General features: G+C 37.6%; 1 protein-coding gene and 1 pseudogene across 1 annotated transcript in view; one reads left to right on the plus strand and one right to left on the minus strand.

Moving 5' to 3' along the window:
• Positions 1 to 16,965, minus strand: part of LOC123001784 (60S ribosomal protein L6-like) — a 66,988-nt pseudogene extending 50,023 nt beyond the window's left edge.
• A 1,332-nt stretch (positions 16,966 to 18,297) lies between these two features.
• The window catches only part of ITGB8 (integrin subunit beta 8), a 75,540-nt gene continuing 74,671 nt past the window's right edge, over positions 18,298 to 19,166 (plus strand). Inside the window, exon 1 of the mRNA XM_057304349.1 lies at positions 18,298 to 18,640. The gene's annotated coding sequence lies outside the window, so the exon portion shown is untranslated. The remainder of the gene's footprint in view (positions 18,641 to 19,166) is intronic.

Consider the following 19,166-nt stretch of genomic DNA (forward strand, 5'->3'; position numbering starts at 1 on the left):
TTTACTTATAGACCACTATACATTTATTTATTAATTCAAAAAATATTTATTAGAAGCCTACTATGTGCCAGGCACTTAGCATTGTCAGTGTTCAATAAAACAGATTGTTCTTTCTCTTCATGGGGCTTGTGAGGGAAACAAAATAAATAAATAAATAAATAAATAAATAAATAAATAAATAAAATACATTTGATATGAATTACAAAAGAACTTAACACACTGTACTGTAATGGAGAGTAATATTGAGGAGAGACAGACCTACATTAGGAAGGGTAATCAAGAAAGATCTCCTGGAGGAGACAAAATTCAAACTCACACCTGAAGAACAAGGAGCCAGCTCTGCCAAGAATATAGAGATGAGGCAGTGGGAATTATCTCTACAAAGGCCAAAACACTTAGTGAGGGCCAAAGGATCTAGAGCAGAGTGAGCAAAGGGGAGTTTCGTGAGATGTGGAGAAATAAAAAGAAACTCAATCATTCAGAGTCTTGAATGAGAAGATGAGGACTTTGGGTTTTATATGAAATAGAATGGAAAGTCATAGTAACAGATTACAGAAGGAAGTAACTTGATCTGATGGCTCCTTGGAAAAGGGATTGGAGGCAGCAGGCAAGAGAGATGGGAGATAGAAGTCTACTGAAGGGAAACAGATGGGAGAGATTATGGTGATATGGACAAGGCTGGTGGCCATGGAAGCAGAGAAGTGAACGTATCTGAGGAGAATTTGGGAGCCAAATTCAACAGGACTCAGTGGTAGGTTAGATGACCCCCTTGGTTCTACCATTCCTTCCCAGCTTATTAGCATTTGCTGATATGAAGATAACTCTGAAATGCTGATATGGTTTTCTATATTAGATTTAGGTTGCTGTATTAGATTTTATGTCACATTTAAGCCTTTAATTTAGTAAAAAAATTAAGAAAATATCTTAATAGGATGACTTACTTGCATGTCAATAAGGAAACGTTATCTAGCATCTTCTGCAAATGAGGCAATAAAAAAATTTATATATAATGGAAGTTTGTCTACTAAAAGCACTAAAGCTTATTTAATGTTAACCACTTAGAAGAAATTTTTTTCTAAAATTGTTAAATATTTTCCTGACCTATTAAACAGAATATATTTAATATTAGTTAAGCTTTTCAGAAACTCAGGCTCACTATGATAAGAAATAGTTGCTATACCTCTGTACTATAGTGATGGCCCTAAAAATAGTGAGATATGAGTGGTTTTCCTGTACTCAGAAAACTTGAAATAATTAAATTTTGCTGTTGCCTCAGTTGTTCCTAGTTCTCATTGTGCCAGACTGAGGTCATTCACTTCTAAACCATTCTAACATGATGTTTTTCCTTTGCTGTAAGGTAGGAACCCTATCAGACTTTCATGCACATTAATAATGTGTAGACTCCAAGTAAAGTATGAACTTTCGTATTCTATTTTGATTGCAAAGAGGCTTTTTTTCATGCTGTTTTCTCAAGTATATTTTAGGTCATTGAAGTTGCTTGATCAGCAAAGTTCAAGTCAGGGAAATGTCCCTATACTAGCATTTTATTTCCTGCATTTTTCATTAAGGTTCCTTCAAAATGAAATTCCCATTACCATATACATTATCATGTTAAGTTTCTACAAAGAATCATTCCTTATGACACAACTTCAGCTACATCATTACAAATACTGCTTTTTCACTTTATGCCTAAAGTATAGTTTTCAAATGTTATATAAAAGCATATAAAATTTGACCATAAAACTAGACTAAAAAAAAAAAAACAAACCCAAATTTCTTGACCGTGACTATAATGTAATCTCTCTCTTTTTTTTTACTTTGACATTCGTGGAAACTCAAATAAATCAATGTCCACAAGCCCCCAATCGGCAACATTACTTTGAAAGTGGCTTTTGACAAGTAACATATGCATATTACAAACCCAAACACATGTTTGAAGTACTTCGTCCGGAGACCTACATTCCTCAAAGCTCCGCCTGTATCACTACCTTGTTTCATGGAAGAAACTGTGTAAATGTGTAATGGAAATGTGTAAACGATTAAAGCATCTGTATAAACAAAGAACATTCTTAACACACATAAGAAAAATTTTGAGGACTTCTTGAAAAACCAGACACCAGATGTCTAAATCTGATCTGCCAAATGAGAATCCTTGAGAGAAAGGTCCAAACACTGGCATTAGAAACAAATATTCCCCAGCTTATTGATATATGTGGTCCTTGGAAAAATCCTTAGATAACACTGTCATAGACTCCAGATAACCAATCCTAAATGATCTGCCATTTCAAGTTTGTGGCAGCTTGTCGTTTCCAAAGATGACTATAGCAATGCATACCATCTTATGCGCTCTTCCTATAAAGTGACATTGACATCTCTTCACCAAAAAATGGGGCTTATGTTCCTTTTTCTTGAATCCGGGCAGACTTCTGACCACAGTGGAAGAGACGTTATGTGACTTCCAAGAACAATTCATAAAATGCAAAACAGTTTCTGCCTTGTTCTCTTGAGACACTTGTCCTTGGAATCCAGCCACCATGCTATGAGAAAGCCACATGAAAAGGCCACGTGTAGGTCTTTCAGCCATAGTTCCTGCTGAAGCCCCTGTCGACAGCCAGCCATTAACCACCAGACATGTGAGTGAGCTTTCAGATGATTCTAGCCCCCAGCTTCTGGGCCACCCCAGGAGAGCGAAAACTACCTCTCTCACTTAGCCATGGCCAAATTGCAGATTTGTGAATAAAATTAATGTTGTCACTGTTCTAAGTCACTAAATTTTACAGCGGTTTTTTTATGCAGCAGTAGATAACCAGAACAAATTCCAAATAGTTCTGTGGCTTCTTTGGATGAGATGTAAAGCCCCGGATAAATCTTCATGCATTCCAGTTTGCATTTAAAGATTTCTAATTCTATCCAGCCAGATCCACTCCAGACTCACTTGCTAAGTCCTGCTTTAGTTTATTGCCTAGATCTGTGGTTCTCAACGAGAAGTGATTTTTGCCCCCTAAAGGACACTTGGCAATGTCTGGAGACATTTGATGGTTGCCGCAACTGGAGGAAATGCAACTGGCATCTAGGGGGTAGAAGCTAGGGATGATGGTCAACAGTCTACAATGTACAACACAGTCCCATCTCCCAACAACAAAGGATTATCAAACCTAAATAGTGCAAAGGTAGAGAAACTCAGACATGATCTGGTCCAGCAATGGGATACTCCATTCTTACCCATGTTTCTCTTCATCATCATGTAGGTCTAGTGTTCTCAACCGGGAGTTGAGAAAATGGTGTGTGTGTTGGGGATGAGGGGTGGGAGGGAGGGCTTGCAGTAAGTTAGAATATCAGGATTATTTGTGAGGATTTTTCAACCATATATATAGGTGAGCCTATGATGTTCAACCCTGGCAACAAATTAGAATAATTTGTCAAAAAATTTTTTTTGTTTTGAAATACTGATTCAATTTAAATGCCAGCTTAATCTCCAACTCTAGAGATTCTGGTTCAAAAACTGGATGCCAATAGTTTTTAAAAGCACCTTAGTTGATTATAATGTTTAGCTAAGCAAGAGAACCAGAAACACTGGCCCTTTTACCTGGAGATTGTGACTCCTAACTTGGGCAGAAATGTTGATAGTCTAAAGAGTAAAACTGGAAAATTCCAATAGGTAATTCTGTTGGCAACCCTCTGCCCCTTCCTCCACTGAAAACCTTTGGCCTACATGCCTGCCTGCACTCTGCCTGCCAGGTTCTGGCAAGAAAAAGGACCTATGCCAGACTCTCATTTCATTCTTCTGCACTTATCTCGGATGGAAGCAAACCCTAAGGCTTAGTTAATTCTTGTTAAGTCAGTAAGGAGCACCACTTAGTAAATGCTGAACAGCCAATTCAGGTATAATGGTCTCGGTGTGTTATGCACCTCTCCACCAATAAAATCAGCTCTACTGGATCTTCCATTAATTGCCTAAATGAATATAAAAACATCAGTCAATATTCTTAGAATTTTACCACTGGAGTGTCAAGCTGATTTGCATAGTTCAAGATGATAACTAAAGTTGTTGATAGGATGTGAACTTGCATTGCCACCTCCCCCCCAAATAAAACAACCAGTTAGGCAAATTGCCATCTGACTCAGATGCTAAGCAGATGAAAGTCTACTTATTAAAAAAAAATGACTTGGGTGGAGAAGGGAAAAATGTGAAATAACCTATTATTATAATAATTACCTTGGCAAAAATGTGTTATTTCATCACGACAATAAGCTTTTCTGAACATGTTATTATTACATTACATTTGTGGTAAAAAGAAAAAATCAAAACTATGTTTTACTTTTCAAAATTTATTTGTCGAAGGAAAATACCAATTTAATATATTAAATTTCTCAATTATCGCATTGTAACTTTTCTGTTTTTAACTCTTTCCCATTAAAGTCCCAAACCAAAAAGAATCTTTTATGTTGTACATATGATCCCTATCTATAAAAGAGAAAGCTGAATGTCTCTAACAGTTTCAAGTTATACGTATACAGTGTATGTGCCTATATCTGGTAGAAGATGGTCATGAGTTAGAGCAGTTAACTCTTGAGTCAGATTGACTAGGTTTAAATGCTAACTCCACCATTTACAAAGTGATCTTGGGCATATTATTTTATCTCTTGTGACTCAGTTTCCTCTTCTGCAAAATGTAGTAATAATAGTACTGAGGTCATAATTGTCTTTGAAGATTAAAAGATAAAATGAATAGAAAGTGCTTAGCACAGTCCCTGACATATAAGATGTACTTAATGAATGAGAATCAAATTTAACTGTTAAATATCATTAATGCTGGTTTCTGTCACTAATTCATTGAGCAACTCTGATTTAATCACTTTACCCTTTGACTATCCAACTTTTCATTTGTATTATAAAAGGCTTAATTCCTAAAATTCAATTCAATAATTATCCATTGTACCGGGTTCCTTCTACCTTTATATTTTTTAGAATCTGGCCTCTGAAGCAGATCTTTACTTATTTTCCTATATCAGAGTGTCCAATTTACACGAATATAACATATGTTTTAGTCTATTATTTTAACTATTATACTGCAAAGTCAGTTTTCATAGCTTTCATTTCTTCTGACTTCAAGTTAAGTATGCCTTGAAACACAAGGGTATTTGAATTTCCCTGTCAAGTGTTATACGTATTACTTATTTCCTTTTAGATTGAAATCTGAAATGTCAATTCCTACCCCCAGGAAACTGACAACAGATAAGCTGCCCTATAGACATAGTTTATGTTGTGATACAAAGTAAATGTTTCCATACTGATTTTATAAAAAATAATAATATGGCAGCATATATAAAATTCTTGGAGAAATGTAGAAGTTTCTCTCAGGTTATTCTGACCTTTTTTATCCTCCCCTCATGTCAGCATCTCTAAAGATGTCTCCGACTTGTTCACGTAGTGCAGTCTGGCTTCTAACGCACCTTCCTTCACAGAGGATGCTCCCCTAACAACAACAGTGATCTTCTGGGTTCCAGTCTAACAGGGCATTTGAAGCCCTTATAAGAATTGACTTTTCTGTAGCATTTGACCTTCTAATCATTCTTCCCTTTTAGATATGTTTCAGCTTTTCTTGTTTTCTATCAGTGAGTCTCCAGTACCCTTGTTCTTTTGTCTCATTGACCATCCTGTCTCAGCCTTCAATTGCTGTTTCACAGATTCCTCTTCTTGGCCATAATCTGCAATTCTTCTACAGATTCCCCAAAGAATACTCATGACTTCATACATCACCTAGCATATTTTTACTCTCAGATCTATAATAACAGTATACACTTCTCTTTCAAGCTTCAGACCTATATTCCCAACTGTCTTCTGGATATCTCCATCTGAAATTCCTTCAGGCCACTTCTAAATTATCTTCCCCAGGGTATCTTAGTTTTCCTCTTATATTCCTTGACTAATCACTAAATGTACCCTAAATATCTTTCTTAAAAATCTCCTAAATATAAATCTCTCTCAAATCTATCACCTCCTCTCTATCACCAAATACCACTTTCTTGGCCCAGGTCTTTGCACATCTCACCTAATCCTGCTCCAGTCTCACCTCTCACATCCACTCTCCACACTAACGTCAAACTGATATAACCAAAATGCCAAGATAACCAAATCATCTGCCTGCTTAGAACGTCACAATGACTCCTCATTATGTGCAGGAGGAAGTTTAAGCTCCTTGGCCAACAGGGTCTTCCATGGTCTATTTCTACACACCTCTCTAGCCTCATTATTGGCTACTATCTTCCACAGTTAAACTGGAACCCACTACAAGACTTAATAGCTCTGGGCTCTTGCACATTCTGTTCCATTCACTTCATTACCCCAGTATCCATTCCTCAGTCTTCAAAACCCTGCACAAGTTTCTCTCATGTAAAGTCTTTCCTGATTCCCAGATGAAGTAAATTTTTCACTTCCCTATACTACCTCACATGTTCCAAATATATTGCTAATATTGCTTATATAATCAATATACAATTATATTGTAGTTATTTTTAAAATGACTATCCTCCTCAGTGTACCATGAAGTCCTAGGACACAGAGACTCTGTCATTAATTATTGTATCCTAGCATTTAGGAGAAAGATAGGGATACACCGAAGCTCTATATATGTTTCTTAAATTAGTAATAGAATAAAGATATAAATTGGTTCAGTTACAATTTGGTCAGCATAAAATGTATAAGGATAAAAACCTAAGGTAAGTACTGCATTTAGTTAAAAAAAATCTTACTTTTTAAAAAATTTTAGTTTCACTGAAGTATAATTGGCATATAAAATGATAACATACTTAAAGTGTACATCATGGTGATTTGATATAGGTATACACTATGAAAGAATTCCCCCCATTCAGGGGGGAATCACTTCACATATTTATCTTTTTCACATCAATCACTTCACATATTTATCTTCTTTTACGAGAACATGTTTCTACCCCCATAGCAGTTTTCAACTATACAATACAGTGCTACCAACTATAGTTACCATGTTTCACATTGGATTCTCAGACCTTATTCATCTTACTAAAACTCTCACTTTTCATTTCAGTCCGTAAAACTTCTCACTCACGCCTGGATTTTGCCCTTTTCTTCACCTCACCCACGCTCAGGTACCACCTCTAATCCTCCTGATCCTGTTCACGCAGCTGATCCAGGTTCTTTTAGGTCTCAGGATGACTGACCCTTGAGAGAACTTCTCAGTTTATGCTTAAAGGGCTTTAATCACTTACTTACTCTAAGATGTCCTACCAAGAACTTTATCTCTTTGAATCCTGCTTAGTCTTAACAACCTAGTTTCCTGTCAGCAAAAATTATTTTTCACCTTCCTCAAAACATGAATGTACATGTATTCGAATATGCCCTTGAATCTTCTGCCTTAGGGTCTAAAACAGGTAAGAGAAAACAGAGACAGAGTAAGGTTTATGGACTGATTTTTCAAGCTCTGTTTTTCTCAAGTAAGGTCATGTGGTAACTATGTCTCCAGTTGTTACTTCTCTCCTTTCTCTAGAGACATATTGTTTGCTATCTGGGTAAAATATTTAAAACGAACCTTTAAGTTCTTTAAACTCTTGTTGTCTTTTAACCTTTCTAATATTCTAAGGAGTGTTGACAAAGAGTTTCTTAAAGGTGCTAGGTCAGTGTCTTATTGAACACTTATGCAAGTAACAAAACCTGAGGTTGCCCAGTTGTACATATATCTCTGCTTGAGCAGCTTTCTAATACCACCTTCAATAGAGGGCCATTTTATTATTTAGTCTCAGGACTAAATAGAGGGCCATTTTATTATTTAGTCTCAGGACCTAAAACCATCTGGGAAGTGTCTAGTTTCATAAAAAGAAATCTGTTTTAATGGGAGAAAAGCTTTTTTAATTCCAAGCCACTTCCTGCAGGTCAAATCAAATCAGAGGGAAGAGGCATCCTGGAAAGTGGTGAGGGCCAGGACACAGGACAGGTAACAGACAATCACTATTTGGTAAAAGGAATTGTGAAAAGATTGTCAGTAGTTTTACTTATACCACCCCCCATTGTTCATAATGTAGCTGCCGCATTGACATTCAATGTTCAGTTGATCCTAAGAAAATAAAGAATCGGAGGCCTCCTCTGCCTATGAGCCACTCGTGCAGGGACCACAAACTTAAATGTCTACAGGACATGGGCATGTAACATATATGAGCAAAACCAGCCTCGTTATACGAACTGAAAACCAGTAACTGATGATCAAAAATACAACAGGGAGTGGTGAAGACTGTGGCAAACTGAAGAGCCTGGGCTCTTCTCCTTCTTAGGTAGCAGCAGATATGCAGCTCCGATTCAATGCCCTGCAGAAATGAAGGCCTAGTTGTGTCCAGTAGTATGACTGTTCAAAAGAAGCTAAAAGTTGGATTTTATGATATCTCCTGATTTTAAAGCATTTGGCAAAAAAATTTTTTAAAAAGTTAAACCACTCTATAGGCAGATAGAATGAGGGCCAAACAAAACATGTGTTTATATTTGATTCTGAAATGTGTGTTTCATAGTCAGTCAAGAAGATCCACGAAATTCAAGCAGTTAGGGGTATATTTGAGAGGGAAATGACATTTGCTCACAGCAATAAAAACACTTATTAATTAGGCAAGAACTGGAAATTTAGAGTAAAGGAAAATTTTCATGTTTCTTTTGCTAATCTTGCCAAGGTAGATTATGGATATCTTAATAAAGCCAATCTCCTTTTTCTTGGCTATTTGATCTCCTTTGAAGCTAAATAGGTTGGATATTTTCTATTTTCACATCCAGTTCCCTTATCTACCCTCTTTGTATCCCAGGAAACTAGCCAGCGTAGATTGCCTTGAAGGGTTACTTTATCTCTGGCTTTCATTGGGTTAGACCCATCTGAGGCACTGGCAGGAGTTTGGAGGGTAGGAAGAAATTGATATCAAGATCTTTATTTGCCTTGTTTTTCCCCTGCTGGTTCACCAATGGGTTCCTTTCTTCCTGTCTGGAAGCTTTTTTTATACAGCTCCTCCATACCTTCTGTGTGTGTGTTCCTTGAAATACTGCCTCTTCTTGATCCTTCAAGACTAGGGTGCTAAAAGTTCCTACTGCTATAAGCCCCAGAAGACTACACTATCACTTGTTCCCTTCCATAAAATTTACCCTTTAGGCTTCAATTATACAGCTTAACTCTGCTTTCCATTTCCTGCTGGGAGCCTGCCTTAAAATGTTATTTCCAAAGACACGATGATTTCCCATGGCTGGGCTCTTCACTGGGCAAAACTTCCCAACATGTCCTTTTACTCTTGTTTTTCTGGGTCCTTTGGAAAAGCACAGCTATTTGGCAGGAAGTATCAAGAGCCCTGAGAATGTATCTAACCTTTGACCCAGTTACTTCACCTTGAAAATTTTTCCTAAGGAGAAAGCCTTAAATATTTAAGAATTTTAAAAAAGATTTGTGCAAATATGTTTGTTATTAAGAAGGTCAAAAACCATAAACGACCCCCATCCCATCCTAAGGGATGCCAGGTATCTTTTGTTTGCTCCACTAGCTTTCTACTCCACTACACTCTCTGCCTTGAGGGGCCAGCCTGTCTGGACCCTGGCTATGGCTCCACTACCCTCTTACTTAGGGATAGGCTTCGTCCATGGTATGTCTTAACAGGACATCAGAGAAGGGAGGAAAAGAATGAAGTAGGGGCAGTTATTCTTCCTGTCCCTTCTGTGCAAATGACTTCAGGCTGGCTGTGACTCTTGAACAAAGGTGACAGAACTTGCCAGGTGATATCCACACACTCAATACCTCTGGGGTTTAGTAATGCACCCTTCTCTTACTCGCTGAAGCCGGAAGACAGTGATGCATCTCTCCACGGTTTTTAGCTCAAGAATACAGCATTATCACTGACACTCTACCCCCATGTTTATAAATAGCCTCTTTATTAACAAATTCTCCTCAAATTAGCCAGTTTGAGTAAGCTATCTGTTTCACTGCCAAGAATCTGGTGAAATCAAGGAGCATATTTAAGTAAACTGAATAACAAACTCACTAGGGAATAATATATAACATAGAAAGATGTTCATGAAGAATGCATATTAAAAACAAAAATGGTAGATCCAGTATGAACAAAACTACATAAAAATAAGGCAAATAAAATTCACCATGAAAATGTAATATAGTCCTCAAATTTTCTATAATAAAAAGATATTACTTTTTTAATGAAAAATTTTTATTTAAAGATTACTTAAAAGTGGAAGATATTGTAGATTATGCCAAGAGAAATCCTGAAAGACTTGGTAAAAACGGCATTAAAAATTATTCTTAACAATACAGTGGGACAAAAGGAAAGGAAAAAGCGGTGGGGAAAACATGGCCAGCTGATGTTAAAGCCTATGAAAAGGCAAGTGAAAGTGCTTATAGAAAATCAGGATTCTCTTCTGTAGAGCATAGGGTAGTCAAGAGAGATGTCATACAAAATGGCACTGGGAATTGTGATTTGGGGCCAGAACATCCAAGGTTTCATAGCTGATGCTAACTAAAGTTCTCTTTCATGGCTTAGAGAAAGCTGGAGAATAGCATAAGATGAACCACAGAAAGATTTAAGAAAAGAATAACAAGTTTAGATTTGTGTTTCAGAAGGAAAGCCCTCGGGCACCTGGGTGGCTCAGTTGGTTAAGTGTCTGCCTTCAGCTCGGGTCATGTTGGATCGAATCCGGCATCGGGCTCCCTCTCCTGCTCAACAGGGTGTCTGCTTCTCCCTCTCCCTCTGCTGCTTCCTCTACTTGTGCTCTTTCTCTCTCTCAAATAAATAAAATCTTTACAAAAAAAAAAAAAAAAGAAAACAAAATAAAACAAAATCCCTTGATAATCTTCTCTGCTGCTTTAGCTTGAAAAGGGTTCAAAAGACCAAAAATATCATTGCACTTTTTTGTTGTTATTTTATATCATACTGAAATGTGCATCTTTATAAACAATTTTCTTATATTTCTGAATCTTTAGAGGACTAACTTCCCAGACATGAAATTAGGGTTGCACATTAATCTACTGTAGAGAATCTATTAATCTATTGTAGTTTTCTTATTGATTGTATGAACACAGTCTATGGTATTATTTATACCCTTTTCTGAAGTATGTATAAACACCTAAGTTTTAAAGAAGTCACCATCAGATTTGCTGATTTGTTCTTTTGAAATTGGATAAATAATCTTTACATTTTAGAAAGAAATTTAATGCGAGTATCAGAAAAAAATAGAAATAGATTTGTAGTTTTACGCATAAGCCCTTCAATCCATCATGAATGTATTTGGATATACAGTAAGTTTCTAAATTAATATTGTTTTTTTCCAAATGGCTTACAATTATCCCAAAACCATTTGTTGAATTATTTATTCCCTCTCCATCAATTTTCAAGGCATAGTTTGCATTATATTAAATTATTATTGATGTTAGAGTCTATTTCTGACCTGTTCTATTTACCAACTCAGTCATCTTTTGTCATTACATATTATTTCCAAATCAGATTAAATATCTTTGAGAAAAGGACTGGATTTTACTGATGCTTATATTTTCCATAGGCTCTATCACTTTACACATAGCAAATGTTCAATAAATATTTACATATTTGTTAAGTGAATGTTGAAATTGAATATCCTGTGCCTAATTTACAAAGAATTTCCTCACTATGCTAAAAGGTCACATTCTTCAAGGTGAAACATGAAGTAATTTTGAAATTGGAGAAGGGGGCTGAGAATGGAAGCATTCCAAGTATAAAAATGCCATGTGAATCTGATTAGAATAATTTAAATTTTGTAGTGACTTCATTCTCCAGAGGCTATGTGATCATGAGAAAATGCTGAAAAGGAAAATTTTAGTGGTGGGCTCACTCTGAGTTATTGAAGTTCAGAAAGGCCTTTAGCTGTGTAATGATGTGCAAATCAGTCCACATACCATCCTGGCTCAACAGATGAACTATGTCAATGGTGAAATGTTGTCTTTTTAATATCTGCTGATACCTTTATTTGGGAAAACCAGCTGTGGGTCCTTAACATTGCTATCCATTTAGAGCAATGAGCAATAAAGCAATAACATTTAAAATACACTACATATTCATATTGCCCTCCTGACTATATATAAGTTTAAACATGTTGGATTTTAAAGAAAAGGCAGTTAAGTATATTGTCCCTGTCACGTACAAATAAGCGAGGTTTTCATACAGTTTTATGTCAAACTGTACACGGAGGACTTCAGGCTGAAAAGATTGCAGAACAATTTTGTTTGATTAAGAAGACATAAAACTAGACCATCATAAAAAATGCTAGGATTACAGGCATCTATATTAAGTCATGCTTACTACATCTATTAATGTGGGTAAAGAATTGTATAGTTACCAGAAAAGGAAAGTTATATATTCTTCAAAACCAAAGATATTTGATGGTATTTTTATGACAAATTGCAAGTCTTGAAAAAAGTATGTATTTTCAGTGTTGTTTATATTGTGAAATTTAAATAATCTAAATTGCCATCGCAAAAACTGTTTGTAGAATATATGGTGAATTCTAACATGTTTCATACATGATCTCTCCTTTGATTCTCACAATAATCTTATTCGGTAGTTTTGTGTGTGTATGTTATATAAAATTTACTTTTATTTTTTAAAATATTTGTTTATTTGAGAGACAGAAAGAAAAAGAAACAACGGAGGGAGGGGCAGAGGGAGAGGGAGAAGCAGACTCCCTGTTGAGTGTGGAGCTCAACGCGGGGCTGGATCGCAGGACCCTCAGATCATGACCTGAGCTAAAATTAAGAATCTGGCGCTTAACCAACTAGGCCCCCTAGGCACCCCTAAACTTTACTTTCTAGAGAAGTTTTAGGTTCATAGCAAAATTGAATGGAAAGTACAGAGGGTTCCCATACGCTCTTAGCACCCTGATACACATAGCCTTCCCCACTGTCAATATCCCATATCATAGCAGTACACTTGAAAGAATGACTGAAGCTAAACTGACACATCATTATCACCCAAAGTCCATAGTTTACATTAGGGTTCACTCTTGATGTTTTACATTCTATGTGTTTTGACGAACGTACAATGATGTGTATCCACCATTGTAGTATTATATGGAGTTGGTTAACCACCCCAAAAATTCGCTGTGCTCCATCAATTTATCATTTCCTCTCCCCTTACTCTAGCAACCATCTTTTTACTATTTCCACACTTCTGCCTTTCCAGAATGTCATATCGTTGGAATCGTACATTATGTAGACTTTTCACATTGGCTTATTATATTTAGCAATATACATTTAAGGTTCCTTCATATCTATTCATGGCTTGAAAGCTCATTTCTTTTTAGCACTGAATAATATTCCATTGTCTGGATATACCACAGTTTATTTATCCCTTCACCTATGAAAGAACATTTTGATTGCTTGCAAGTGTTGACAATTATGAATAAAACTGCTATATACATCCACGTGTAGGTTTTTGTGTAGACATACATTTTCAGCTTCTTTGGGTAAATACCAAGGAGTGCAATTGCTGGATTATATGGTAAGAGTGTGTTTAGTTCTGTAAGAATCCATGAAACTCTCCCAAAGTGGTTGTACCTCTTGCATTCCATGCCAGCAATGAATGAGGGTTCCTACTGCTCCATATCCTCACCAGTTGTCAGTGTTTGGATTTTGACCATTCCAATAGAAGTATACTGGTATCTCATTGTTTTAATTTGCAATTTTGGTAGCTATTTTAATTTTGTTGTGCATAAGTGAATAAACTGAGGCTCAGAGAAGGTAAATAATTTGCCTATGGTTCTACAGCTACTAAGTATAGATTCAAACAGTTTTTTTTTCAGGCTCCAAAGCTCCTGTACTTTTTATTCTGTGGGTTGCCTAATAGCTAGACAAGAATAAAATTCAAATTCAGGGGGCGCCTGGGTAGCGCAGTCGTTAAAGCGTCTGCCTTCGGCTCAGGGCGTGATCCTGGCGTACCAGGATCGAGTCCCACATCAGGCTCCTCTGCTATGAGCCTGCTTCTTCCTCTCCCACTCCCCCTGCTGTGTTCCCTCTCTCGCTGGCTGTCTCTCTCTGTCAAATAAATAAATAAAATCTTTAAAAAAAAAAAAAATTCAAATTCACACGTGGAGGACTCTGGAGAGTGGTTTCCAGGCTCATTTATTATTTGTCTTAGTTAGGTTCCTCCAGAAGAAGACCCTGAGACAAGAAAATGCTAGGGAAGAGTGGGGAAATGAGGAGGAAAAGGCAGCCAATGAAGAATACATCTGAATAAAGTTATTATCACTGTGGGCAACTGCAGCTTATAGAAAAATAACAGAAAGCTAGGATTAGACTGTGCACATAGAAAATGTTTCATTCAAAAGTACCCATGAAGATAACTAACACTACTAACCAAAGTATCAGTTAGTAGGCAGGGTAGTTAAATTAAAACTTCTTTGTGACCTTAAATCCAAATGTAATGCAAAGCAATAGCCAGTGGAAGTCAGAATATCTGAGTGATGAGCATTTGTCACTTTACAGGGCTCCCTTCAACACCCTATGCAATTTTGTGCCATCTCGTTGGGAAAGAGTATTATATTTTCCACTGAGGAAGCCAAAGGCAAGAGCTCCTCCTCCTCTCCCTCTACCCCCAAAAGGCCAGGGGACTCATGTGACTGAAGTTCTGAAAATTCAACATTTCCAGCCAGGATCCTGAATCTTGAGCAAGTGGTACAAACATGAAGGGATGATTCAAAAAGCAGTCTTATTTATTGGGTGCTTACTGCCCCTGCTTATGCCTCCCTTGGTTTTTGACTTTGTTCAATCCTGGTCTCTCAGCCTCTTCTGTGAGCTCCCAATTTCCTTCCAATAATTTCCCTTTTCACTTAGGGCAGTCACAGTCTGACTCCTTTACTTGAAACCAAAAGTCATCACTGATATGAGGTAGTGGACAAGACTCAGAGCTCTAATTTATGTCTGCTCAATAATTCTCTTGAAGAAGTAAGGTCAGTCTCCTCACCAACCTTATTTTTAGTTTCTACTTTCGTAAAATAGGATTCATTTAGCAGTGTGCTTTATAGAAATTAGTCTGTGAAATGTTCTCTGGAAAGGGGTTCTTCCTTTGGAGAATCCAGTTGCATGTAGCCTGTATAAGTTTCTAGAAAATCCTCCAGTAAAGGATTTTACTTAACTTTAACCCAGCATTTCCCAAACTTAGTCATGGAAATCTGTTTCTGAAAACATCTCACAGAGTTTATCATTCATAGAATATCTTGGGAAGGGACATTGGCTCCAGCAATTCATTTTTCTTTGACTTTGCATCTGATACTGGAGTTTGTCAATAAGCACCCAAGAGGCCTTTGAGGAGTTTCTGTATTAATCTATTATGGGAAGGGTTCTTAAACCTCAGTACTTAAGGAACCATTTGAGGATCTTATAGTAATAAATACTTCTGGATAACACACCAGATCTATGAATTCAGAAACTCCTGGAATAGAGCTAAGGAATCACTCAACAGATGATTATATTGTAGTCGGTCTTCAGTCCACAGTATGAGGAACACTACCTAATATAATATTTCAGTGAAAACTACCTCCCAGTGGCTTATGTTCTTTATCACTGGAAGAAGCTAGAAGTCATAGTCACAATAATACATCCCACTTACTGGATCAATCATTATCTCCTTAGAGCTGTAGATGAAACAAGATTACAGACAACTTGTGAACATCTGCTTACGACCTACTGAATATCTGATCCTAACTTCAGAAAGATATAATATTAAAATGTACATATGGTTTTAACTGTATCCATGAGGTCAATAATTTGGACAAAATCTAGTTAAAGGTTGAATACACACTGAAAGAAGCAGTCTCTCATATGTCTCTCTCACTGCTGCTATCCATTTATACCCTATTCATTTCTCACCTATAAACTGAGTTAGCAGGAAATCAAGGTTAAGGAGAAATCAAAGGAACAGGGAAGAAACTTAATTCATCTAAATTTTATGACTTATTAACAACTAAAAAAAATCTGATGATAGGGAAGATTGGAATGAATAGCTAAAATGTTATTTTTAGACTATCCGTGAATTTCATTTGCTCTCATTACCACAAATGATGAAAAATTAGCTGTCAGAAATTTCAAAGCAAGAAAGCAGAACATCATAGAAACAGGAATTAATCAACTAACCATCTTTTGGAACATTTTTTTTCTCTGCTAGAATTCTTCAGGTACTATGATGAAGATAACAATACCATATTTCTTCACGGTATCTTACATATTTTCTTATAGAAAAAAGGATGAGTTGTGGTGACCAATGACACTTACTGAAAAAACCAAACTTTTGTTCCTGGGCCCTAATTTTATTTACTGAAAGAAAACCCTATGGGTGATTCACAGAGCTCAGGAGAATTCACTTTTATCTTTACAGCCCAAAATGTACAGATAACTTGTTTGTAAATAACTTGCCAGGATCACAGTCTCAGCTGGGATACTGTCTTAGTTTATTTTGATAACCGGAATTATAACCTCTTTACAACTGGGAAGCGGTGATAAATGGTGCTGTAATTATTCTTCAACAACTCCATAAAACTGGCATCCTGCTACGCATTTGCATGGGTTTCATATAACAAAACATGGAAGTCTTTCTTTTTAAAGGGCTCCAAAATTTCCTGCAACAGATTTACAAACTGTTTTATTCCTCTTATTACACAGTTGTTTTTGCCTAGTATGTAGAATATATAGAATATATAGACATCTAACAATACAGGCAGTCCCTGACTAAATGACAGTTTGACTCACCATTTTCTAACTTTACAATGGTACAAAAGTGGTATGAATTCAGTAGAAACTGCATTCAAATGTTAATCTTTTCCCAGGCTAGTGATGTGGGGTGGGATACCTACCTCTCATGCTGGGCAGCACCAGCTAGCCACTGTTTCCATTCAGCCATGCTACCACAAGGGTACACAGCCAATACACCTACAACCATTCTGTACACATACAAATATTCTGTTTTTCACTTCCAATACAGTAGTCAATAGATTTCATGTGAATAGTCAATACTTCATTATAAAGTAGACTTTGTGTTAGATGATACTGCCCAACTGCAGGCTAATGTGAGTGTTCTGAGTGTGTTTAAGGTAGGCTAGGCCAAGCTACAATATTTGTATGTTAGGTGTATTAAATGCATTTCCAACTTACAGTATTTTCAACTTATGATGGATTTATAAAGACATAACCCCATTGTAAGTCAAAGAAGATATGTATAGAATTAAAAATTAGTGCATACCTATTCAATGTCACAAAACTACATCCATTATTATTTACATAAATTTACATTTTATTTACTACCAAAATTGCTATTTACACTTCTAACATAGAGAGTTAGATTTTTAAATATGTCGTGAAACTCTGATATGTTAGTCACTTTACAGTACAGAGTGCACTTATACACACGTCCTTAAAGGGACTATGAATCGACTTTTTTTCTTCATTGTAACACTACACTGTCTCAACAGTCGCTGTATTACTTAAGACTGTAAAATAATCTCTGGAAAATACACATTCTTCACCATTGAAGACGGACTAATGAGAGCTTGAATATGCTCCTTTTGTGTTCAAATTTAAAGTCTTCACCCCCATCCCAGCCACTTTCCAGGCCTTCCCTTTAGGACCACGGAAAGCAAAACTGGAGCTGTTTAAACTTGGAACCAAAGAAAGAAATTAAGAAGCTGAGCTAGATTTAATTATCTATTCAGAGTACATTGCCTATAGTGAATTGTGTTTAAGAGTATCAGTCTTTTTGGGTTTGAAACATTTGTTTGGTCTCTCAAAAGGACCTGCTTTGTGGATCTAAGGCACTTGTAATTTTCCAGCTGGGTTCTTGGTTTGCTTAGCTAATTCTGTGGGTCCCAATGTGCAGTCCACACCTGAAAAGGGGGAGTTTTCAATGTTGTGGTTTATTAACCAGGTACTTTCCATTCACTCAGTTAACAATTAGAAAACAGAAAAAAAGAGAGAGAGAAAGAGACAGACAAAGCCTCCTACTTGTTTTTTTACTCCAAATATGGAGATGGAAACTATTAAACAAATAAGGAGAGGGGAAACTCCCGCATATTTCACCTTGACCTGGCTGGACTGGTCTGATGCCTGTAAGAGGAGGGTACCCTATGAAAGACGTCGGGCAGGCAGCTAGTGGAAAAATGAGAGGTCAGACTTTACCACAGGGAACCACTCCTGCCCCTAGAGGAAAAAGAAAACCATCACTGTGTCTCAGATTGGAAACAGTGCCTTGTTTTCAATCCGGGGGACTGGGTTCCCTCCCTCGGCCTAGAGTGGTAGTGACAGGATCCCAGGAGGCGTGCGGCTTCTCCGATAGTTGCCCAGCTTAATACCCGCTCCGTTTTTGAGCTTAAATTTCTGAGCTGCAAGCGGGCAGAAACGCCCTCTCTCCTCCTCTCCTTAGCTTCTCTCTCTCGCTTCGCCGCACTTTGTAACTTTTTTGTTCCGTTTATTGGAAAGGTGACGCTTAAGGTCAAAAGACCCACTGTTACTAGCAAAACCCAGAGCCACCACCAGACCTTGGGAAGAACAAGGCTGTTCAGCGCAGGGCTCAGACTCGGAGAGGAGAAGGAGGCGCGAGAAATTTCAGCTAGCAGCTCCGGGTATGGCCTCTGCGGACTGGACCAATTCTCCAAGTGTTGGGGAGATGCCGGACGGTCTCGGGGTGGGGTAAAGGGTGAGCTCCTAAATCTGCAAGCAAAGTTGGCAGCGCGCACCCGCGGAACAGAGGGTGTTGGGGGCGGGGAGAGGCCCCCATGCTCTACTTTGTATGCTGCAGCTGCCGGGCAGTATCTCGGAACAAAGGAGCGCAGAGTGCCCGGGTGAGAGGCTGGGGTTTGTGCGCAGCTGCCATTAGTACTGAGCGAGTCTCCATACTGGCTAGGGGAGCGTTGGGGTGTAGGGATTCGGCGAGGAGGGGAAAAGGGAACAGGGGGAGCGATTCTTGTTGCGCAGCTACGCATCAGGAGCTCTTGTTAACGGTGGGCATGACAACTATCAGAGCCAAGGGGGAGAAAAAGAGCTGGAGTGAGCAAAACAAAGAGCGAGTGTGGGCCGCGGTGACTTCATGCTTCACCAATGTCCCGCCCACGCTGCTCCGAGCTGTTGCTGCTGCTGCTGCCGCCGGAG

Source organism: Ursus arctos, unplaced genomic scaffold, assembly GCF_023065955.2.
Source record: "Ursus arctos isolate Adak ecotype North America unplaced genomic scaffold, UrsArc2.0 scaffold_3, whole genome shotgun sequence".
Lineage (NCBI taxonomy): Eukaryota > Metazoa > Chordata > Mammalia > Carnivora > Ursidae > Ursus > Ursus arctos.